This window comes from Carcharodon carcharias (genome assembly GCF_017639515.1).
Source record: "Carcharodon carcharias isolate sCarCar2 chromosome 38 unlocalized genomic scaffold, sCarCar2.pri SUPER_38_unloc_3, whole genome shotgun sequence".
In the NCBI taxonomy this organism is placed as follows: domain Eukaryota; kingdom Metazoa; phylum Chordata; class Chondrichthyes; order Lamniformes; family Lamnidae; genus Carcharodon; species Carcharodon carcharias.
This window is the reverse complement of record NW_024470797.1, coordinates 135,793-158,534: the sequence shown is the minus strand read 5'-3', so window position 1 is coordinate 158,534 and position 22,742 is coordinate 135,793.

Here is a 22,742-nt window from a genome sequence, read left to right as displayed (position 1 = left end):
GTGTATATTATAGAGAATAGCAGTCCCTGTGTATATTATAGAGAATAGCAGTCCCTGTGTATATTATAGAGAATAGCAGTCCCTGTGTATATTATAGAGAATAGTAGCCCCTGTGTATATTATAGAGAATAGCAACCCTGTTAATATTATAGTGAATAGCAGGCACTGTGTATATTGTAGAGAATAGCAGCCGTATTGTACATTATAGAGAATAGCAGTCCCTGTGTATATTATAGAGAATAGCAGCCGTATTGTACATTATAGAGAATAGCAGTCCCTGTGTATATTATAGAGAATAGCAGCCGTATTGTACATTATAGAGAATAGCAGTCCCTGTGTATATTATAGAGAATAGCAGTCCCTGTGTATATTATAGAGAATAGCAGTCCCTGTGTATATTATAGAGAATAGCAGCCGTATTGTACATTATAGAGAATAGCAGTCCCTGTGTATATTATAGAGAATAGCAGTCCCTGTGTATATTATAGAGAATAGCAGTCCCTGTGTATATTATAGAGAATAGCAGCCGTATTGTACATTATAGAGAATAGCAGTCCCTGTGTATATTATAGAGAATAGCAGTCCCTGTGTATATTATAGAGAATAGCAGCCCGTATTGTATATTATAGAGAATAGCAGTCCCTGTGTATATTATAGAGAATAGCAGTCCCTGTGTATATTATAGAGAATAGTAGCCCCTGTGTATATTGTAGAGAATAGCAACCCTGTTTATATTATAGTGAATAGCAGGCCCTGTGTATATTGTAGAAAACCGCAGTCCCTGTGTATATTATAGAGAATAGCAGTCCCTCTGTGTATTATAGAGAATTGCAGTCCCTGTGTATATTATGAAGAATAGCAGGCCCTGTGTATATTATGAAGAGTAGCAGTCCCTGTGTATATTATAGAGAATAGCAGTCCCTGTGTGTATTATAGAAAATAGCTGTCCCTGTGTATATTATAGAGAATAACAGTCCCTGTGTACATTATAGACAATAGCAGTCCCTGTGTATATTATAGAGAATAGCAGTCCCAGTGTACATTATAGAGAATAGCGATCCCTGTGTATATTATAGAGAATAGCAGTCCCTGTGTATATTATAGAGAATAGTAGCCCCTGTGTATATTGTAGAGAATAGCAACCCTGTTTATATTATAGAGAATAGCAGGCACTGTGTATATTGTAGAGAACTGCAGTCCCTGTGGAAATTATAGAGACTAGCAGTCCCTGTGTATATTATAGAGAATAGCAGCCGTATTGTACATTATAGAGAATAGCAGTCCCTGTGTATATTATAGAGAATAGCAGTCCCACTGGGTATTATAGAGAATAGCAGTCCCTGTGTATATTATGAAGAAAAGCAGTCCCTGTGTATATTCTAGAGAATAGCAGTCCCTGTGTATATTATAGAGAATAGCAGTCCCTGTGTGTATTATAGAGAACAGCAGTCCCTGTGTATATTACAGAGAATAGCAGTCCCTCTGTGTATTATAGAGAATTGCAGTCCCTGTGTATATTATGAAGAATAGCAGGCCCTGTGTATATTATGAAGAGTAGCAGTCCCTGTGTATATTATAGAGAATAGCAGTCCCTGTGTGTATTATAGAGAATAGCAGTCCCTGTGTATATTATAGAGAATAGCAGTCCCTGTGTACATTATAGAGAATAGCAGTCCCTGTGTATATTATAGAGAATAGCAGTCCCTGTGTATATTATAGAGAATAGCGATCCCTGTGTATATTATAGAGAATAGCAGTCCCTGTGTATATTATAGAGAACAGCAGTCCCTGTGTATATTATAGAGAATAGCAGTCCCTCTGTGTATTATAGAGAATGGCAGTCCCTGTGTATATTATGAAGAATAGCAGGCCCTTTGTATATTATGGAGAAATGCACTCCCTGTGTATATTATAGAGAATAGCAGTCCCTGTGTGTATTATAGAGAATAGCAGTCCCTGTGTATATTATAGAGAATAGCAGTCCCTGTGTACATTATAGACCAAAGCAGTCCCTGTGTATATTGTAGAGAATAGCAGTCCCAGTGTATATTATAGAGAATAGCTGTCCCTGTGTATATTATAGAGAATAGCAGTCCCTGTGTGTATTATAGAGAATAGCCGTCCTGTGTATATTGTAGAGAATAGCAACCCTGTTTATATTATAGAGAATAGCAGGCCCTGTGTATATTGTAGAGAACCGCAGTCCCTGTGTATATTATAGAGACTAGCAGTCCCTGTGTATATTTTTGAGAATAGCAGCCGTAATGTACATTATAGAGAAATGCAGTCCCTGTGTATATTATAGAGAAGAGCAGTCCCTGTGTATATTATAGAGAATAGTAGCTCCTGTTTATATTGTAGAGAATAGCAGCCCCTGTGTATATTAGTAGAATAGCAGGCCCTGTGTATATTAAGAGAAACCGCAGTCCCTGTGTATATTATAGAGAATAGCAGTCCCCTGTGTATTTATAGAGAATAGCAGCCCTGTGTATAATATAGAGAATTGCAGGCACTGTGTATATTATAGAAGATAGCAGGTCCCTGTGTAATTATAGAGAATAGCAGTCCCTGTGTATATTATAGAGAATAGCAGTCCCTGTGTATATTATAGAGAATAGCAGTCCCTGTGTATATTATAGAGAATAGCAGTCCCTGTGTATATTATAGAGAATAGCAGTCCCTGTGTATATTATAGAGAATAGTAGCCCCTGTGTATATTGTAGAGAATAGCAACCCTGTTTATATTATAGTGAATAGCAGGCCCTGTGTATATTGTAGAAAACCGCAGTCCCTGTGTATATTATAGAGAATAGCAGTCCCTGTGTATATTATAGAGAATAGCAGCCCTGTGTATATTATAGAGAATAGCAGTCCCTGTGTATATTATAGAGAATAGCAGCCCTGTTGTATATTATAGAGAATAGCAGCCCCTGTGTATATTGTAAAGAATAGCAGCCCTGTGTATATTATAGAGAATAGCAGGCCCTGTGTATATTATAGAGAATAGCAGTCCCTGTGTTTATTATAGAGAATAGCAGTCCCTGTGTATATTATAGAGAATAGTAGCCCCTGTGTATATTGTATAGAATAGCAACCCTGTTTATATTATAGAGAATAGCAGGCCCTGTGTGTATTAAAGAGAATAGCAGTCCCTGTGTATATTATAGAGAATAGCAGTCCCTCTGTGTATTATAGAGAATAGCAGTCCCTGTGTATATTATGAAGAATAGCAGGCCCTGTGTATATTATAGAGAATAGCAGGCCCAGTGTATATTATAGAGAATAGCAGTCCCTCTGTATATTATAGAGAATAGCAGTCCCTGTGTGTATTATAGAGAATAGCAGTCCCTGTGTATATTATAGAGAATAGCAGTCCCACTGGGTATTATAGAGAATAGCACTCCCTGTGTATATTATGAAGAAAAGCAGTCCCTGTGTATATTCTAGAGAATAGCAGTCCCTGTGTATAATATAGAGAATAGCAGTCCCTGTGTGTATTATAGAGAACAGCAGTCCCTGTGTATATTACAGAGAATAGCAGTCCCGCTGTGTATTATAGAGAATTGCAGTCCCTGTGTATATTATGAAGAATAGCAGGCCCTGTGTATATTATGAAGAGTAGCAGTCCCTGTGTATATTATAGAGAATAGCAGTCCCTGTGTGTATTATAGAAACTAGCTGTCCCTGTGTATATTATAGAGAATAACAGTCTCTGTGTACATTATAGACAATAGCAGTCCCTGTGTATATTATAGAGAATAGCAGTCCCAGTGTACATTATAGAGAATAGCGATCCCTGTGTATATTATAGAGAATAGCAGCCGTAATGTACATTATAGAGAATAGCATTCCCTGTGTAAATTATAGAGAATAGCAGTCCCTGTGTATATTATAGAGAATAGCGATCCCTGTGTATATTATAGAGAATAGCAGTCCCTGTGTATATTATAGAGAATAGTAGCCCCTGTGTATATTGTAGAGAATAGCAACCCTGTTTATATTATAGAGAATAGCAGGCACTGTGTATATTGTAGAGAACTGCAGTCCCTGTGGAAATTATAGAGAATAGCAGTCCCTGTGTATATTATAGAGAATAGCAGTCCGTGTGTACATTATAGAGAATAGCAGTCCCTGTGTATATTATAGAGAATAGCAGTCCCTGTGTATATTATAGAGAATAGCAGCCCTGTGTATATTATAGAGAATAGCAGACCCTGTGTATATTATAGTGAATAGCAGGCCCTGTGTATATTGTAGAAAAACCGCAGTCCCTGTGTATATTATAGAGAATAGCAGTCCCTGTGTATTTTTATAGAGATTAGCAGTGTGCATTATAGAGAATAGCATTCCCTGTGTATATTATAGAGAATAGCAGTCCCTGTGTATATTATAGAGAATAGTAGCCCCTGTGTATATTGTAGAGAATAGCAGCCCCTGTGTATATTATAGAGAATAGCAGGCCCTGAGTATGTTATAGAGAACCGCAGTCCCTGTGTATATTATAGAGAATAGCAGTCCCTGTGTATATTATAGAGAATAGTAGCCCCTGTGTATATTATAGAGAATAGCAGCCCCGTGTATATTATAGAGAATAGCAGTCCCTGTGTATATTATAGAGAATAGCAGTCCCTGTGTATATTATAGAGAATAGCAGCCCCTGTGTATATTATAGAGAATAGCAGCCCCTGTGTTTATTATAGAGAATAGCAGTCCCTGTGTATATTATAGAGAATAGCAGTCCCTGTGTATAATATAGAGAATAGCATGCCTGTGTATATTATAGAGAACAGCAGTCCCTGTGTATATTATAGATAATAGCAGCCCCTGTGTATATTATAGAGAATAGCAGTCCCTGTGTATATATAGAGAATAGCAGTCCCTGTGTATATTATAGAGAATAGCAGTCCCTGTGTATATTATAGAGAATAGCAGTCCCTGTGTATATTATAGAGAATAGCAGTCCCTGTGTATATTATAGAGAATAGCAGTCCCTGTGTGTATTATAGAGAATAGCAGTCCCTGTGTATATTATAGAGAATAGCAGTCCCTGTGTATATTATCGAGAATAGTAGCCCCTTTGTATATTATAGAGAATAGTATCCCTGTGTATATATATTGTAGAGAATAGCAGACCCTGTTTATATTATAGAGAATTGCATGCCCTGTGTATATTGTAGAGAACCGCAGTCCCTGTGTATATTATAGAGAATAGCAGTCCCTGTGTGTATTATAGAGAATAGCAGTCCCTGTGTATATTATAGAGAATAGCAGTCTCTGTGTACATTATAGACAATAGCAGTCCCTGTGTATATTATAGAGAATAGCAGTCCCAGTGTACATTATAGAGAATAGCGATCCCTGTGTATATTATAGAGAATAGCAGCCGTAATGTACATTATAGAGAATAGCATTCCCTGTGTAAATTATAGAGAATAGCAGTCCCTGTGTATATTATAGAGAATAGCGATCCCTGTGTATATTATAGAGAATAGCAGTCCCTGTGTATATTATAGAGAATAGTAGCCCCTGTGTATATTGTAGAGAATAGCAACCCTGTTTATATTATAGAGAATAGCAGGCACTGTGTATATTGTAGAGAACTGCAGTCCCTGTGGAAATTATAGAGACTAGCAGTCCCTGTGTATATTATAGAGAATAGCAGCCGTATTGTACATTATAGAGAATAGCAGTCCCTGTGTATATTATAGAGAATAGCAGTCCCTGTGTATATTATAGAGAATAGTAGCCCCTGTGTATATTGTAGAGAATAGCAACCCTGTTTATATTATAGTGAATAGCAGGCCCTGTGTATCTTGTAGAAAACCGCAGTCCCTGTCTATATTACAGAGAATAGCAGTCCCTGTGTATATTATAGAGAATAGCAGCCGTAATGTACATTATAGAGAATAGCATTCCCTGTGTAAATTATAGAGAATAGCAGTCCCTGTGTATATTATAGAGAAGAGTAGCCCCTGTGTATGTTGTAGAGAATAGCAGCCGTGTGTATATTATAGAGAATAGCAGGCCCTACGTATGTTATAGAGAACCGCAGTGCCTGTGTTTATTATAGAGAATAGCAGTCCCTGTGTATATTATAGAGAATAGTAGCCCCTGTGTATATTGTAGAGATTAGCAGCCCCGTGTATATTATAGAGAATAGCAGGCCCTTTGCATGTTATAGAGAACCGCAGTCCCTGTGTATATTATAGAGAATAGCCGTCCCTGTGTATATTATAGAGAATAGCAGCCCTGTGTGTATTATAGAGAATAGCAGACCCTGTGTATATTATGAAGAAAAGCAGTCCCTGTGTATTTTATCGAGAATAGCAGTCCTTTTGTATATTATAGAGAATAGTATCCCCTGTGTATATATATTGTAGAGAATAGCAACCCTGTTTATATTATAGAGAATTGCATGCCCTGTGTATATTGTAGAGAACCGCAGTCCCTGTGTATATTATAGAGAATAGCAGTCCCTGTGTGTATTATAGAGAATAGCAGTCCCTGTGTATATTATAGAGAATAGCAGTCCCTGTGGACATTATAGACAATAGCAGTCCCTGTGTATATTATAGAGAATAGCAGTCCCAGTGTACATTATAGAGAATAGCGATCCCTGTGTATATTATAGAGAATAGCAGTCCCTGTGTATATTATAGAGAATAGTAGCCCCTGTGTATATTGTAGAGAATAGCAACCCTGTTTATATTATAGAGAATAGCAGGCACTGTGTATATTGTAGAGAACTGCAGTCCCTGTGGAAATTATAGAGACTAGCAGTCCCTGTGTATATTATAGAGAATAGCAGCCGTATTGTACATTATAGAGAATAGCAGTCCCTGTGTATATTATAGAGAATAGTAGCCCCTGTGTATATTGTAGAGAATAGCAGCCCTGTGTATATTATAGAGAATAGCAGGCCCTGTGTATGTTATAGAGAACCGCTGTCCCTGTGTATATTATAGAGAATACCAGTCCCTGTGTATATTATAGAGAATAGCAGACCCTGTTTTTATTATAGATAATAGCAGTCCCTGTGTATATTATAGAGAATAGCAGGCCGAGTGTATATTATAGAGAATAGCAGTCCCTCTGTATTATAGAGAATAGCAGGCCCTGTGTGTATTATAGAGAATAGCAGTCCCTGTGTATATTATAGAGAATAGCAGTCCCTCTGTGTATTAAAGAGAATAGCAGTCCCTGTGTATATTATAGAGAATAGCAGTCCCTCTGTGTATTAAAGAGAATAGCCGTCCCTGTGTATATTATGAAGAATAACAGGCCCTGTGTATATTATGAAGAATAGCAGTCCCTGTGTATATTATAGAGATTAGCAGTCCCTATGTGTATTATAGAGAATACCAGTCCCCGTGTACATTATAGACAATAGCAGTCCCTGTGTATATTGTAGAGAATAGCAGTCCCTTGTATATTATAGAGAATAGTAGCCCCTGTGTATATTGTAGAGAATAGCAAACCTGTTTATATTATAGTGAATAGCAGGCCCTGTGTATATTGTAGAAAACCGCAGTCCCTGTGTATATTATAGAGAATAGCAGTCCCTGTGTATATTATAGAGAATAGCAGCCGTAATGTACATTATAGAGAATAGCATTCCCTGTGTAAATTATAGAGAATAGCAGTCCCTGTGTATATTATAGAGAATAGTAGCCCCTGTGTATATTGTAGAGAATAGCAGCCGTGTGTATATTATAGAGAATAGCAGGCCCTGAGTATGTTATAGAGAACCGCAGTGCCTGTGTTTATTATCGAGAATAGCAGTCCCTGTGTATATTATAGAGAATAGTAGCCCCTGTGTATATTGTAGAGAATAGCAGCCCCGTGTATATTACAGAGAATAGCAGGCCCTGTGCATGTTATAGAGAACCGCAGTCCCTGTGTATATTATAGAGAATAGCCGTCCCTGTGTATATTATAGAGAATAGCAGCCCTGTGTGTATTATAGAGAATAGCAGACCCTGTGTATATTATGAAGAATAGCAGTCCCTGTGTATTTTATCGAGAATAGCAGTCCTTGTGTATATTATAGAGAATAGCAGCCCTGTGTGTATTATAGAGAATAGCAGTCCCTGTGTATATTATGAAGAATAGCAGTCCCTGTGTATATTATAGAGAATAGCAGTCCCTGTGTATATTGTAGAGAATAGCAGCCCCGTGTATATTACAGAGAATAGCAGGCCCTGTGCATGTTATAGAGAACCGCAGTCCCAGTGTATATTATATAGAATAGCCGTCCCTGTGTATATTATAGAGAATAGCAGCCCTGTGTGTATTATAGAGAATAGCAGACCCTGTGTATATTATGAAGAATAGCAGTCCCTGTGTATTTTATCGAGAATAGCAGTCCTTGTGTATATTATAGAGAATAGCAGCCCTGTGTGTATTATAGAGAATAGCAGTCCCTGTGTATATTATGAAGAATAGCAGTCCCTGTGTATATTATAGAGAATAGCAGTCCCTGTGTATATTGTAGAGAATAGCAGTACCACTGTGTATTATAGAGAATAGCAGTCCCTCTGTATATTATAGAGAATAGCAGTCCCTGTGTGTATTATAGAGAACAGCAGTCCCTGTGTATATTATAGAGAATAGCAGTCCCTCTGTGTATTAAAGAGAATTGCAGTCCCTGTGTATATTATGAAGAATAGCAGGCCCTGTGAATATTATGAAGAAAAGCAGTCCCTGTGTATATTATAGAGAATAGCAGTCCCTGTGTGTATTATAGAGAATAGCAGTCCCTGTGGATCTTATAGAGAATAGCAGTCCCTGTGTACATTATAGACAATAGCAGTCCCTGTGTATATTATATAGAATAGCAGTCCCTGTGTATATTATAGAGAATAGTATCCCCTGTGTATATATATTGTAGAGAATAGCAACCCTGTTTATATTATAGAGAATTGCATGCCCTGTGTATATTGTAGAGAACCGCAGTCCCAGTGTATATTATAGAGAATAGCTGTCCCTGTGTGTATTATAGAGAATAGCAGTCCCTGTGGATCTTATAGAGAATAGCAGTCCCTGTGTACATTATAGACAATAGCAGTCCCTGTGTATATTATATAGAATAGCAGTCCCTGTGTATATTATAGAGAATAGTATCCCCTGTGTATATATATTGTAGAGAATAGCAACCCTGTTTATATTATAGAGAATTGCATGCCCTGTGTATATTGTAGAGAACCGCAGTCCCAGTGTATATTATAGAGAATAGCTGTCCCTGTGTGTATTATAGAGAATAGCAGTCCCTGTGTATATTATAGAGAATAGCAGTCCCTGTGTACATTATAGACAATAGCAGTCCCTGTGTATATTATAGAGAATAGCAGTCCCAGTGTACATTATAGAGAATAGCGATCCCTGTGTATATTATAGAGAATAGCAGTCCCTGTGTATATTATAGAGAATAGTAAACCCTGTGTATATTATAGAGAATAGCAGTCCCTGTGTATATTATGAAGAATAGCAGTCCCTGTGTATATTACAGAGAATAGCAGTCCCTGCCTATATTATATAGAATAGCGGTCCCTGTGTGTATTATAGTGAATAGCAGTCCCTGTGTATATTATGACGAATAGCAGTCCCTGTGTATTTTATAGAGAATAGCTTTCCTTGTGTATATTATAGAGAATTGCAGCCCTGTGTGTATTATAGAGAATAGCAGTCCCTGTCTATATTATGAAGAATAGCGGTCCCTGTGTGTATTATAGAGAATAGCCGTCCCTGTGTGTATGATAGAGAATTGCAGTCCCTGAGTATATTATGAAGAATTGCAGTCCCTGTGTATTTTATAGAGAATAGTAGCCCCTGTGTATATTGTAGAGAATAGCAACCCTGTTTATATTATAGAGAATAGCAGGCACTGTGTATATTGTAGAGAACTGCAGTCCCTGTGGAAATTATAGAGACTAGCTGTCCCTGTGTATATTATAGAGAATAGCAGCCGTATTGTACATTATAGAGAATAGCAGTCCCTGTGTATATTATAGAGAATAGCAGTCCCTTTGTATATTATAGAGAATAGCAGGCCGGTTATATTGTAGAGAATAACAGTCCCTGTATATATTATAGAGAATAGCAGTCCCTGTGTACATTACAGAGAATAGCAGTCCCTGTGTATATTATAGAGAATAGCAGTCCCTGTGTATATTATAGAGAATAGCAGTCCCTGTGTATATTATAGAGAATAGCAGTCCCTGTGTATATTGTAGAGAATAGCAGTCCCTGTGTATATTATAGAGAATAGCAGTCCCTGTGTATATTATAGAGAATAGCAGTCCCTGTGTATATTATAGAGAATAGCAGTCCCTGTGTATATTATAGAGAATAGCAGTCCCTGTGTATATTATAGAGAATAGCAGTCCCTGTGTATATTATAGAGAATAGCAGTCCCTGTGTATATTATAGAGAATAGCAGTCCCTGTGTATATTATAGAGAATAGCAGTCCCTGTGTATATTATAGAGAATAGCAGTCCCTGTGTATATTATAGAGAATAGCAGTCCCTGTGTATATTATAGAGAATAGCAGTCCCCTGGTAATGTTATTGAGAACTGCCAGTCCCTGTGTATTATAGAGAATAGCAGTCCCTGTGGTATATTATAGAGAATAGCAGTCCCTGTGTATATTATAGAGAATAGCAGTCCCTGTGTATATTATAGAGACTAGCAGTCCCTGTGTATATTATAGAATATAGCAGTACCCTGTGTAATATTATAGAGAATAGCAAGTCCCTGTGTATATTATAGAGAATAGCAGTCCCTGTGTATATTGTAGAGAATAGCAGTCCCTGTGTATATTATAGAGAATAGCGGTCCCTGTGTATATTATAGAGAATAGCAGTCCCTGTGTATATTGTAGAGAATAGCAACCCTGTTTATATTATAGAGAATAGCAGGCACTGTGTATATTGTGGAGAACTGCAGTCCCTGTGTATTATAGAGACTAGCAGTCCCTGTGTGTATTATAGAGAATAGCAGCCGTAATGTACATTATAGAGAATAGCAGTCCCTGTGTATATTATAGAGAATAGCAGTCCCTGTGTATATTATGAAGAATAGCAGTCCCTGTGTATATTATATAGAATAGCAGTCCCTGTGTGTATTATAGAGAATAGCAGTCCCTGTGTATATTATAGAGAATAGCAGTCCCTGTGTACATTATAGACAATAGCAGTCCTTGTGTATATTATAGAGAATAGCAGTCCCTGTTTATATTATAGAGAATAGTAGCTCCTGTGTATATTGTAGAGACTGGCAACCCTGTTTATATTACAGTGAATAGCAGGCCCTGTGTATATTGTAGAGAACAGCAGTCCCTGTGTATATTATAGAGAATAGCAGTCCCTGTGTATATTGTAGAGAATAGCAGCCGTAATGTACATTATAGAGAATAGCATTCCCTGTGTAAATTATAGAGAATAGCAGTCCCTGTGTATATTATAGAGAATAGTAGCCCCTGTGTATATTGTAGAGAATAGCAGCCCTGTGTATATTACAGAGAATAGCAGGCCCTGTGTATGTTATTGAGAACCGCATTCCCTGTGTATATTATAGAGAATAGCTGTCCGTGTGCATGTTATAGAGAATAGCAGCCCTGTGTGTATTATAGAGAATATCAGTCCCTGTGTATATTATGAAGAATAGCAGTCCCTGTGTATTTTATAGAGAATAGCAGTCCTTGTGTATATTATAGAGAATAGCAGCCCTGTGTGTATTATAGAGAATAGCAGTCCCTGTGTATATTATGAAGAATAGCAGTCCCTGTGTATATTATGAAGAATAGCAGTCCCAGTGTACATTATAGAGAATAGTCGTCCCTGTGTATATTATAGAGAATAGCAGTCCCTGTGTATATTATGAAGAATAGCAGTCCCTGCGTATTTTATAGAGAATAGCAGCACCTGTGTATATTATAGAGAATAGCATTCCGTGTGTATATTATAGAGAATAGCAGTCCCTGTGTATATTATAGAGATTAGCAGTCCCTGTGTATATTATAGAGAATAGCATTCCCTCTGTAAAGTATAGAGAATAGCAGTCCCAGTGTACATTAAGGAGAATAGCAGTCCCTGTGTATATTATGGAGAATAGCAGTCCCTGTGTATATTATAGAGAATAGCAGACCTTGTGTGTATTATAGAGAATAGCAGTCCCTGTGTATATCATAGAGAATAGCAGTCCCTGTGTACATTATAGACAATAGCAGTCCCTGTGTATATTGTAGAGAATAGCAGTCCCTTGTATATTATGGAGAATAGTAGCCCCTGTGTATATTGTAGAGAATAGCAACCCTGTTTATATTATAGTGAATAGCAGGCCCTGTGTATATTGTAGTGAGCCGCAGTTCATGTGTAAATTATAGAGAATAGCAGTCCCTGTGTATATTATAGAGAATAGTAGGCCCTGAGTCTGTTATAGAGAACCGCAGTCCCTGTGTATATTATAGAGAATAGCAGTCCCTATGTATATTATAGAGAATAGTAGCCCCTGTGTATATTGTAGAGAATAGCAGCCCTGTGTATATTACAGAGAATAGCAGGCCCTGTGTATGTTATAGAGAACCGCAGTCCCTGTGTATATTATAGAGAATAGCAGTCCCCGTGTATATTATAGAGAATTTGCAGTACCTGTCTATATTATAGAGAATAGCAGTCCCTAAGTATATTGTAGAGAATACCAGTCCCTGTGTATATTATAGAGAATAGCAGTCCCTGTCTATATTATAGAGAATAGCTGTCCATGTCTATATTATAGAGAATAGCAGTCCCTGTCCATATTATAGAGAATAGCAGTCCCTAAGTATATTATAGAGAATAGCAGCCCCTGTGTATATTGTAGAGAATAGCAGTCCCAGTGCATATCATTGAGAATAGCAGTCCATGTCTATATTATATAGAATAGCGGTCCCTGTGTGTTTTATAGAGAATAGCCGTCCTGTGTGTATTATAGAGAATTGCAGTCCCTGAGTATATTACGAAGAATAGCAGTCCCTGCGTATTTTATAGAGAATAGCAGCACCTGTGTATATTATAGAGAATAGCAATCCCTGTGTATATTATAGAGAATAGCAGTCCCTGTGTATATTATAGAGAATAGCAGTCCCTGTGTATATTCTAGAGAATAGCATTCCCTCTGTAAAGTATAGAGAATAGCAGTCCCAGTGTACATTATAGAGAATAGCAGTCCCTGTGTATATTATGGAGAATAGCAGTCCCTGCGTATTTTATAGAGAATAGCAGTACCTGTGTATATTATAGAGAATAGCAATCCCTGTGTATATTATAGAGAATAGCAGTCCCTGTGTATATTATAGAGAATAGCAGTCCCTGTGTATATTATAGAGAATAGCATTCCCTCTGTAAAGTATAGAGAATAGCAGTCCCAGTGTACATTATAGAGAATAGCAGTCCCTGTGTATATTATGAAGAATAGCAGTCCCTGCGTATTTTATAGAGAATAGCAGCACCTGTGTATATTATAGAGAATAGCATTCCGTGTGTATATTATAGAGAATAGCAGTCCCTGTGTATATTATAGAGATTAGCAGTCCCTGTGTATATTATAGAGAATAGCATTCCCTCTGTAAAGTATAGAGAATAGCAGTCCCAGTGTACATTATAGAGAATAGCAGTCCCTGTGTATATAATGGAGAATAGCAGTCCCTGTGTATATTATAGAGAATAGCAGTCCTTGTGTGTATTATAGAGAATAGCAGTCCCTGTGTATATCATAGAGAATAGCAGTCCCTGTGTACATTATAGACAATAGCAGTCCCTGTGTATATTGTAGAGAATAGCAGTCCCTTGTATATTATGGAGAATAGTAGCCCCTGTGTATATTGTAGAGAATAGCAACCCTGTTTATATTATAGTGAATAGCAGGTCCTGTGTATATTGTAGTGAACCGCAGTTCATGTGTAAATTATAGAGAATAGCAGTCCCTGTGTATATTATAGAGAATAGTAGGCCCTGAGTCTGTTATAGAGAACCGCAGTCCCTGTGTATATTATAGAGAATAGCAGTCCCTATGTATATTATAGAGAATAGCAGTCCCTGTGTATATTATAGAGAGTAGCAGCCCTGTGTATATTATAGAGAATAGCAGTCCCTGTGTATATTATAGATAGTAGGAGTCCCTGTGTATATTATAGAGAATAGCAGTCCCTGTGTATATTATAGAGAATAGCAGTCCCTGTGTATATTATAGAGAATAGCAGTCCCTGTGTATATTATAGAGAATAGCAGTCCCTGTGTATATTATAGAGAATAGCAGTCCCTGTGTATATTATAGAGAATAGCAGTCCCTGTGTATATTATAGAGAATAGCAGTCCCTGTGTATATTATAGAGAATAGCAGTCCCTGTGTATATTATAGAGAATAGCAGTCCCTGTGTATATTATAGAGAATAGCAGTCCCTGTGAATATTATAGAGAATAGCAGTCCCTGTGTATATTATAGAGAATAGCAGTCCCTGTGTATATTATAGAGAATAGCAGTCCCTGTGTATATTATAGAGAATAGCAGTCCCTGAGTATATTACGAAGAATAGCAGTCCCTGCGTATTTTATAGAGAATAGCAGCACCTGTGTATATTATAGAGAATAGCAATCCCTGTGTATATTATAGAGAATAGCAGTCCCTGTGTATATTATAGAGAATAGCAGTCCCTGTGTATATTATAGAGAATAGCATTCCCTCTGAAAAGTACAGAGAATAGCAGTCCCTGTGTCTATTATAGAGAATAGCAGTCCCTGTGTATATTATAGAGAATAGCATTCCCTATGTGTATTATACAGAATAGCAGTCCCTGAATATATTATGAAGAATAGCCGTCCCTGTGTATTTTATAGAGAATAGCAGTCCTTGTGTATATTATAGAGAATAGCAGCCCTGTGTGTATTATAGAGAATAGCAGTCCCTGTGTATATTATGAAGAATAGCAGTCCCTGTGTATACTATAGAGAATAGCAGTCCCTGCCTATATTATATAGAATAGCGGTCCCTGTGTGTATTATAGTGAATAGCAGTCCCTGTGTATATTATGACGAATAGCAGTCCCTGTGTATTTTATAGAGAATAGCAGTCCTTGTGTATATTATAGAGAATAGCAGCCCTGTGTGTATTATAGAGAATAGCAGTCCCTGTGTATATTATGAAGAATAGCAGTCCCTGTGTATACTATAGAGAATAGCAGTCCCTGCCTATATTATATAGAATAGCAGGTCCCTGTGTGCATTATAGAGAATAGGCCATCACTGTGTGTATTATAGCGAATAGCACTCCGTGAGTATATTATGAGAATTGCAGTCCCTGTGTATATTATAGAGAATATCAGTCCTTGTGTATATTATAGTGAATACAGACCCTGTGTATATTATAGAGAATATCAGTCCCTGTCTATATTATAGAGAATAGCAGTCCCAATCTATATTATAGAGAATACCAGCCCCTGTGTATATTATAGAGAATAGCAGTCCCTGTCTATATTATAGAGAATAGCTGTCCATGTCTATGTTATAGAGAATAGCAGTCCCTGTCTATATTATATAGAATAGCGGTCCCTGTGTGTATTATAGAGAATAGCCGTCCTGTGTGTATTATAGAGAATTGCAGTTCCTGAGTATATTATGAAGAATAGCAGTCCCTGTGTATTTAATAGAGAATAGCAGCACCTGTTTATATTATAGAGAATAGCAATCCCTGTGTATATTATAGAGAATAGCAGTCCCTGTGTATATTATAGAGAATAGCAGCCCTGTGTATATTATACAGAATAACATTCCCTGTGTATATTATAGAGAATAGCAGTCCCAGTGTACATTATAGAGAATAGCAGTCCCAGTGTATATCATAGAGAATAGTAGCCCTTTTGTATATTGTAGAGAATAGCAACCCTGCTTATATTATAGAGAATAGCAGGCCCTGTGTATATTATAGAGATTAGCAGCCCCAATTATATTATAGAAAATACCAGTCCCTGTGTATATTATAGAGAATAGCAGTCCTTGTGATATTAAAGAGAATAGCAGTCCTTGTGTATATTATAGAGAATAGCAGTCCAAGTGTATATTAGAGAGAACAGTAGTCCCTTTGTGTTTTATTGGAATAGCAGTCCCTTAGTATATTATAGAGAATAGCAGTACCTGTGTATATTATAGAGACCAGCAGCCACTGTGTATATTATAGAGAATAGCAGTCCATGTGTATATTATAGAGAATAGTAGTCCCTTTGTGTGTTATAGTAATAGCAGTCCCTGTGTATATTATTGAGAATAGCAGTCCCTGTGTATATTATATAGAATAGCAGTCCCTGTGTATATTATAGAGAATAGCAGTACTGTGTATATTATAGAGAATTGCAGTCCCTGAGCGTATTATAGAGACTTGCAATCCCTGTGTATATTATAGAGAATAGCAGTCCCTGTATATATTATAGAGAATAGCAGCCCCTGTGTATGTTATAGAGAATAGTGGTAAATGTGTATATTATAGAGAATAGCAGTCCCTGTGTGTATTAGAGAGAACAGTGGTCCCCTGTGTATATTAAAGAGAATAGCAACCCGTGTATATTATAGAGAATAGCGACCCCTGTGTATATTATAGAGAAACGCAGTCCCTGTGTATATTATAGAGAATAGCAGTCCCTGTGTATATTATAGAGAATAGCAGTCCCTGTGTATATTATAGAGAATAGCAGTCCCTGTGTATATTATAGAGAATAGCAGTCCCTGTGTATATTATAGAGAATAGCAGTCCCTGTGTAAATTATAGAGAATAGCAGTCCCTGTGTATATTATAGAGAATAGCAGTCCCTGTGTCTATTATAGAGAATAGCAGTCCCTGTGTATATTATAGAGAATAGCAGCTCCTGTGTATATTATAGACAATAGCAGTCCCTGTGTATATTATAGAGAATAGCAGTCCCTGTGTATATTATAGAGACTAGCAGTCCCTGTGTATATTATAGAGCCTAGCAGTCCCTGTGTATATTATAGAGAATAGCTGAACATGTGTATATTATAGAGAATGCATGTCGCTGTATATACTTTAGAGAATAGAAGTCCCTGTGTATATTATAGAGAATAGCAGTCCCTGTGTATATTATAGAGAATAGCAGTCCCTGTGTATATTATAGAGAATAGCAGTCCCTGTGTATATTATAGAGAATAGCAGCCTCTGTGTATATTATAGAGAATAACAACACTGTGTATATTATAGAGAATAGCAGTCCCTGTTTCTATAATAGAGAATAGCAAGTCCATTGTGTATATTATAGAGAATAGCAGTCCTCGTGTACATTATAGAGAATAGCAGTCCCTGTGTATATTATAGAGAATAGCAGTCCCATGTGTATATTATAGAGAATAGCAGTCCCTGTGTATATTATAGAGAATAGCAGTCCCTGTGTATATTATTGAGAATAGCAGTCCCTGTGTATATTATAGAGAATAGCAGTCCCTGTGTATATTATAGAGAATAGCAGTCCCTGTGTATATTATAGAGAATAGCAGTCCCTGTGTATATTATAGAGAATAGCAGTCCCTGTGTATATTTTAGAGAATAGCAGGCACTCTGTGTATTATAGAGAATAGCAGTCCCTGTGTATATTATAGAGAATAGCAGTCCCTGTGTATATTATAGAGAATAGCAGTCCCTGTGTATATTGTAGAGAATAGCAGTCCCTGTGTATATTATAGAGAATAGCAGTCCCTGTGTATAGTATAGAGAATAGCAGTCCCTGTGTATATTATAGAGAATAGCAGTCCCTGTGTATATTATAGAGAATAGCAGTCCCTGTGTATATTATAGAGAATAGCAATCCCTGTGTATATTATAGAGAATAGCAGACCCTGTGTATATTATAGAGAATAGCAGTCCCTGTGTATATTATAGAGAATAGCAGTCCCTGTGTATATTATAGAGAATAGCAGTCCCTGTATATTTTTTAAAGAATAGCAGTCCCTGTGTATATTATAGAGAATAGCAGTCCCTGTGTATAGTATAGAGAATAGCAGTCCCTCTGTATATTATGTAGAATAGTGGTCTATGTGTATATAATAGATAATATCAGCCCCAGTGTATTATATACAGAATACCAATCCATGTGTATATTATAGAGAATAGCTGTCCCTGTGTCTATTATAGACAATAGCAGACTCTGTGTACATTATACAGAATAGCAGTCCATGTGTATATTATAAAGAATAGGTGTCCTTGTGTATATTGTAGAGATTAGCAGTCCCTGAGTATATTATGTAGAATTGCGGTCTCTGTGTATATTGTAGAGAATATCAGTCCCTGTGTATATTATAGAAATAGCAGTCCCTGTGTATATTATAGAGAATTGCTGTCCCTGTGTCTATTATAGACAATAGCATCCCGTCTGTATATTTTTGAGAATAGCAGTCCCTGTGTACATTATAGGGAATAGCAGTCCCTGTGTACATTATAGAGAATAGCAGTCCCTGTGTATAATATAGAGAATAGCAGTCCCTGTGTATATTATCAAGAATAGCAGTCCTTGTGTATATTATAGAGGTTATCAGTCCTTTTGTATATTATAGAGAATAGCAGTCCCTGTGTATATTCTAGAGAATAGCAGTCCTTGTGTATATTAAAGAGAATAGCAGACTCTGTGTGTATTATAGAGAATAGCAGTCCCTGTGTATATTATAGAGAATATCAGTCCCTGTGTATATTATAGAGAATAGCAGTCCTTGTGTATATTATAGTGAACAGCAGTCCCTGTGTATATTATAGAGAATAGCAGTGGCTGTGTTTATTATAGAGATTAGCATTCCCTGTGTATATTATAGAGAATAGCAGTCCCTGTGTATATTATACAGAGCAGCCATCTCAGTGTATATTATTGAGATTAGCAGTCCCTGTATATATTATAGAGAATAGCAGTCCCTTTGTATATTATAGAGAATAGCAGCCCCTTTGTATATTATAGAGAATAGCAGTCCCTGTTTGTATTATAGGGAATAGCAGTCCCTGTGTATATTATAGAGAATAGCAATTCCTGTGTATATTATAGAGAATAGCAGTCCCTGTGTCTATTTTAAAGAATAGCAGTCCCTGTGTATATTTTAGAGTATATCGGTCGCTGTGTGTATTATAGGGAATTGCAGTCAATTTGTATATTATAGGTAATAGCAGTCCCTGTGTATATTATAGAGACCAGCGGCTCCTGTGTATATTATAGAGAATAGCATTCCCTGAGTGTATTATAGCGAATAGCAGTCCCTGTGTATATTATAGAGAATAGCAGCCCCTGTGTATATTATAGAGAATAGTAGTAAATGTGTATATTATAGAGAATAGCAGTCCCTGTGTGTATTAGAGAGAATAGTAGTCCATTTGTGTTTTATAGCAATAGCAGTCCGCGTGTACATTATTGAGAATAGCTGCCCCTGTGTATATTATAGAGAATAGCAATCCCTGTGTGTATTATAGAGAATAGTAGTCCCTGTGTGTATTATAGAGAAAAGCAGTCCTTGTGTATATTTTATAGAAAAGCAGTCCCTGTGTATATTACAGAGAATAGCAGTCCTTGTGTATATTATAGAGAATAGCAGTCCCTGTGTATATTATAGAGAATAGCAGTCCTTGTGTATATTATGTAGAATAGCGGTCTATGTGTATATAATTGGTAATATCAGTCCCAGTGTATATTATACAGCATACCAATGCATGTGTACATTATAGAGAATAGCTGACCCTGTGTCTATTATAGACAATCTCAGCCCCTGTGTATATTTTAGATAATAGCAATCCCGGTGTATATTATAGAGAATAGCCGCCCCTGGGTATATTTTAGAGACTCTCAGTCGGTTTGTATATTATAGAGAATAGCAGTCCCTGTATATTTTTTAAAGAATAGCAGTCCCTGTGTATATAATAGAGAATAGCAGTCCCCGTGTATATTATAGCGAATAGCAGTCCTTGTGTATATTTTAGAGAATAGCAGTCCCTGTTTATATTGTAGATAATAGCAGTCCATGTGTATATTATAAAGAACAGGTGTCCTTGTGTATATTGTAGAGATTAGCAGTCCATGCGTACATTATGTAGAATTGCGGTCTCTGTGTATATTGTAGAGAATATCAGTCCCTGTGTATATAAAAGAGAATAGCAGTACCTGTGTACATTATAGAGAATAGCATTCCCTGTGTATGTTATAGAGATTAGCAGCCCCAGTGTATTTTATATAGAATAGAAATCACTGTATCTATTATAGAGAATAGCAGTCTCTGTGTATATTGTAGAGATTCGCAGCCCCTGTGTATATTATAGAGATTAGCAGCCCCGATTATATTATAGAAAATACCAGTCCCTGTGTATATTATAGAGAATAGCAGTCCCTGTGCATATTATAGAAAATAGCAGTAAATGTCTATGTTGTAGAGAATAGCAGCCCCTGTGTATATTATAGAGAATAGTAGTAAATGTGTATATTATAGAGAATAGCAGTCCCTGTGTGTATTAGAGAGAATAGTAGTCCATTTGTGTTTTATAGCAATAGCAGTCCCTGTGTATATTATAGAGAATAGCAGTCCCTGTGTATATTATAGAGAATAGCAGTCCCTGTGTATATTATAGAGAATAGCAGTCCCTGTGTATATTATAGAGAATAGCAGTCCCTGTGTATATTATAGAGAATAGCAGTCCCTGTATTTATTAAGAGAATAGCAGTCCCTGAGTATATTATAGAGAATAGCAGACCCTGTGTATATTATAGAGAATAGCAGTCCCTGTGTATATTATAGAGATTAACAGCCCCTGTGTATATTATAGAGAATAGCAGCCCCTGTGTATATTATAGAGAATAGCAGTCCCTGTGTATATTATAGAGAATAGCAGTCCCTGTGTATATTATAGAGAATAGCAGTCCCTGTGTATATATAGAGAATAGCAGTCCCTGTGTATATTATAGAGAATAGCAGTCCCTGTATATACTTTAGAGAATAGCAGTCCCTGTGTATATTATAGAGAATAGCAGTCCCTGTGTATATTATAGAGAATAGCAGTCCCAGTGTATATTATAGAGAATAACCGTCCCCGTGTATATTATAGAGAATAGCAGCCCCTGTGTATATTATAGAGAATAGCAGTCCTGTGTATATCTGTAGAAGAATAGCAGTCCCTGTGTTATATTATCAGAGAATAGCAGTCCCTGTTTATATTGTAGAGAATAGCAGTCCCTGGTGTATTATATAGAATTGCGTTCCCTGTGTATATTAGAGAATAACAGTCCCTGTGTATATTATAGAGAATAGCAGTCCCTGAGTATATTCTAGAGAATAGCAGTCCTGTGTATATTATAGAGAATTGCAGCCCTGTGTATATTATAGAGAATAACAGTCCACTGTATTATTATAGAGAATAGCAGTCCCTGTGTCTATTTAGAGAATCGCCAGTCCCTGTGTATATTATAGAGAATAGCAGTCCCCGAATATATTATAAGAATACCAGTCCCTGTGTATATTTAGAGGAATAGCAGTCCCTGTGCATATTATAGAAAATAGCAGTAAATGTCTATGTTGTAGAGAATAGCAGTCCCTGTGTATATTATTGAGAATAGCAGTCCTTGTGATATTATAGAGAATAGCAGTCCTTGTGTATATTATAGAGAATAACAGTCCATATGTATATTAGAGAGAATAGTAGTCCCTTTGTGTTTTATAGGAACAGCAGTCCCTATGTATATTATAGAGAATAGCAGTGGCTGTGATTATTATAGAGATTAGCAGTCCCTGTGTATATTATAGAGAATAGCTGTCCCTGTGTATATTATAGAGAATAGCAGTCCCTGTGTATATTATTGAGAATAGCAGCCCCTGTGTTTCTTATAGAGAATAGCAGCCCTTGTGTATATTTTAGAGAATAACAGTCCCTGTGTGTATCATAGAGAATAGCAGTCCCTGTGTATATTATAGAGAATAGCAGTCCTTGTGTATATTATAGAGAATACCAGTCCATGTGTATATTAGAGAGAATATTAGTCACTTTGTGTTTCATAGGAATAGCAGTTCCTTTGTATATTATAGGGAATAGCAGTCCCTGTGTATATTGTAGGGATTTGCAGTCCCTTTGTATATTATAGAGAATAACACTCCTTGTGTATATTATAGTGAACAGCAGGCCCTGTGTATATTATAGAGAATAGCAGTGGCTGTGTTTATGATAGAGATTAGCATGCTCTGTGTATAATATAGAGAATAGCAGTCCCTGTGTATATTATAGAGAATAGCAGTCCCTGTGTATATTATACAGAGCAGCCATCTCAGTGTATATTATTGAGATTAGCAGTCCCTCTATATATTATAGAGAATAGCAGTCCCTTTGTATATTATAGAGAATAGCAGCCCCTTTGTATATTATAGAGAATAGCAGTCCCTGTTTGTATTATAGGGAATAGCAGTCCCTGTGTATATTATAGAGAATAGCAATTCCTGTGTATATTATAGAGAATAGCAGTCCCTGTGTCTATTTTAAAGAATAGCAGTCCCTGTGTATATTTTAGAGAATAGCAGTCCCTGTGTATATTATAGAGAATAGCAGTCCCTGTGTATATTATAGAGAATAGCAGTCCCTGTGTATATTATAGAGAATAGCAGTCCCTGTGTATATTATAGAGAATAGCAGTCCCTGTGTATATTATAGAGAATAGCAGTCCCTGTGTATATTATAGAGAATAGCAGTCCCTGTGTATATT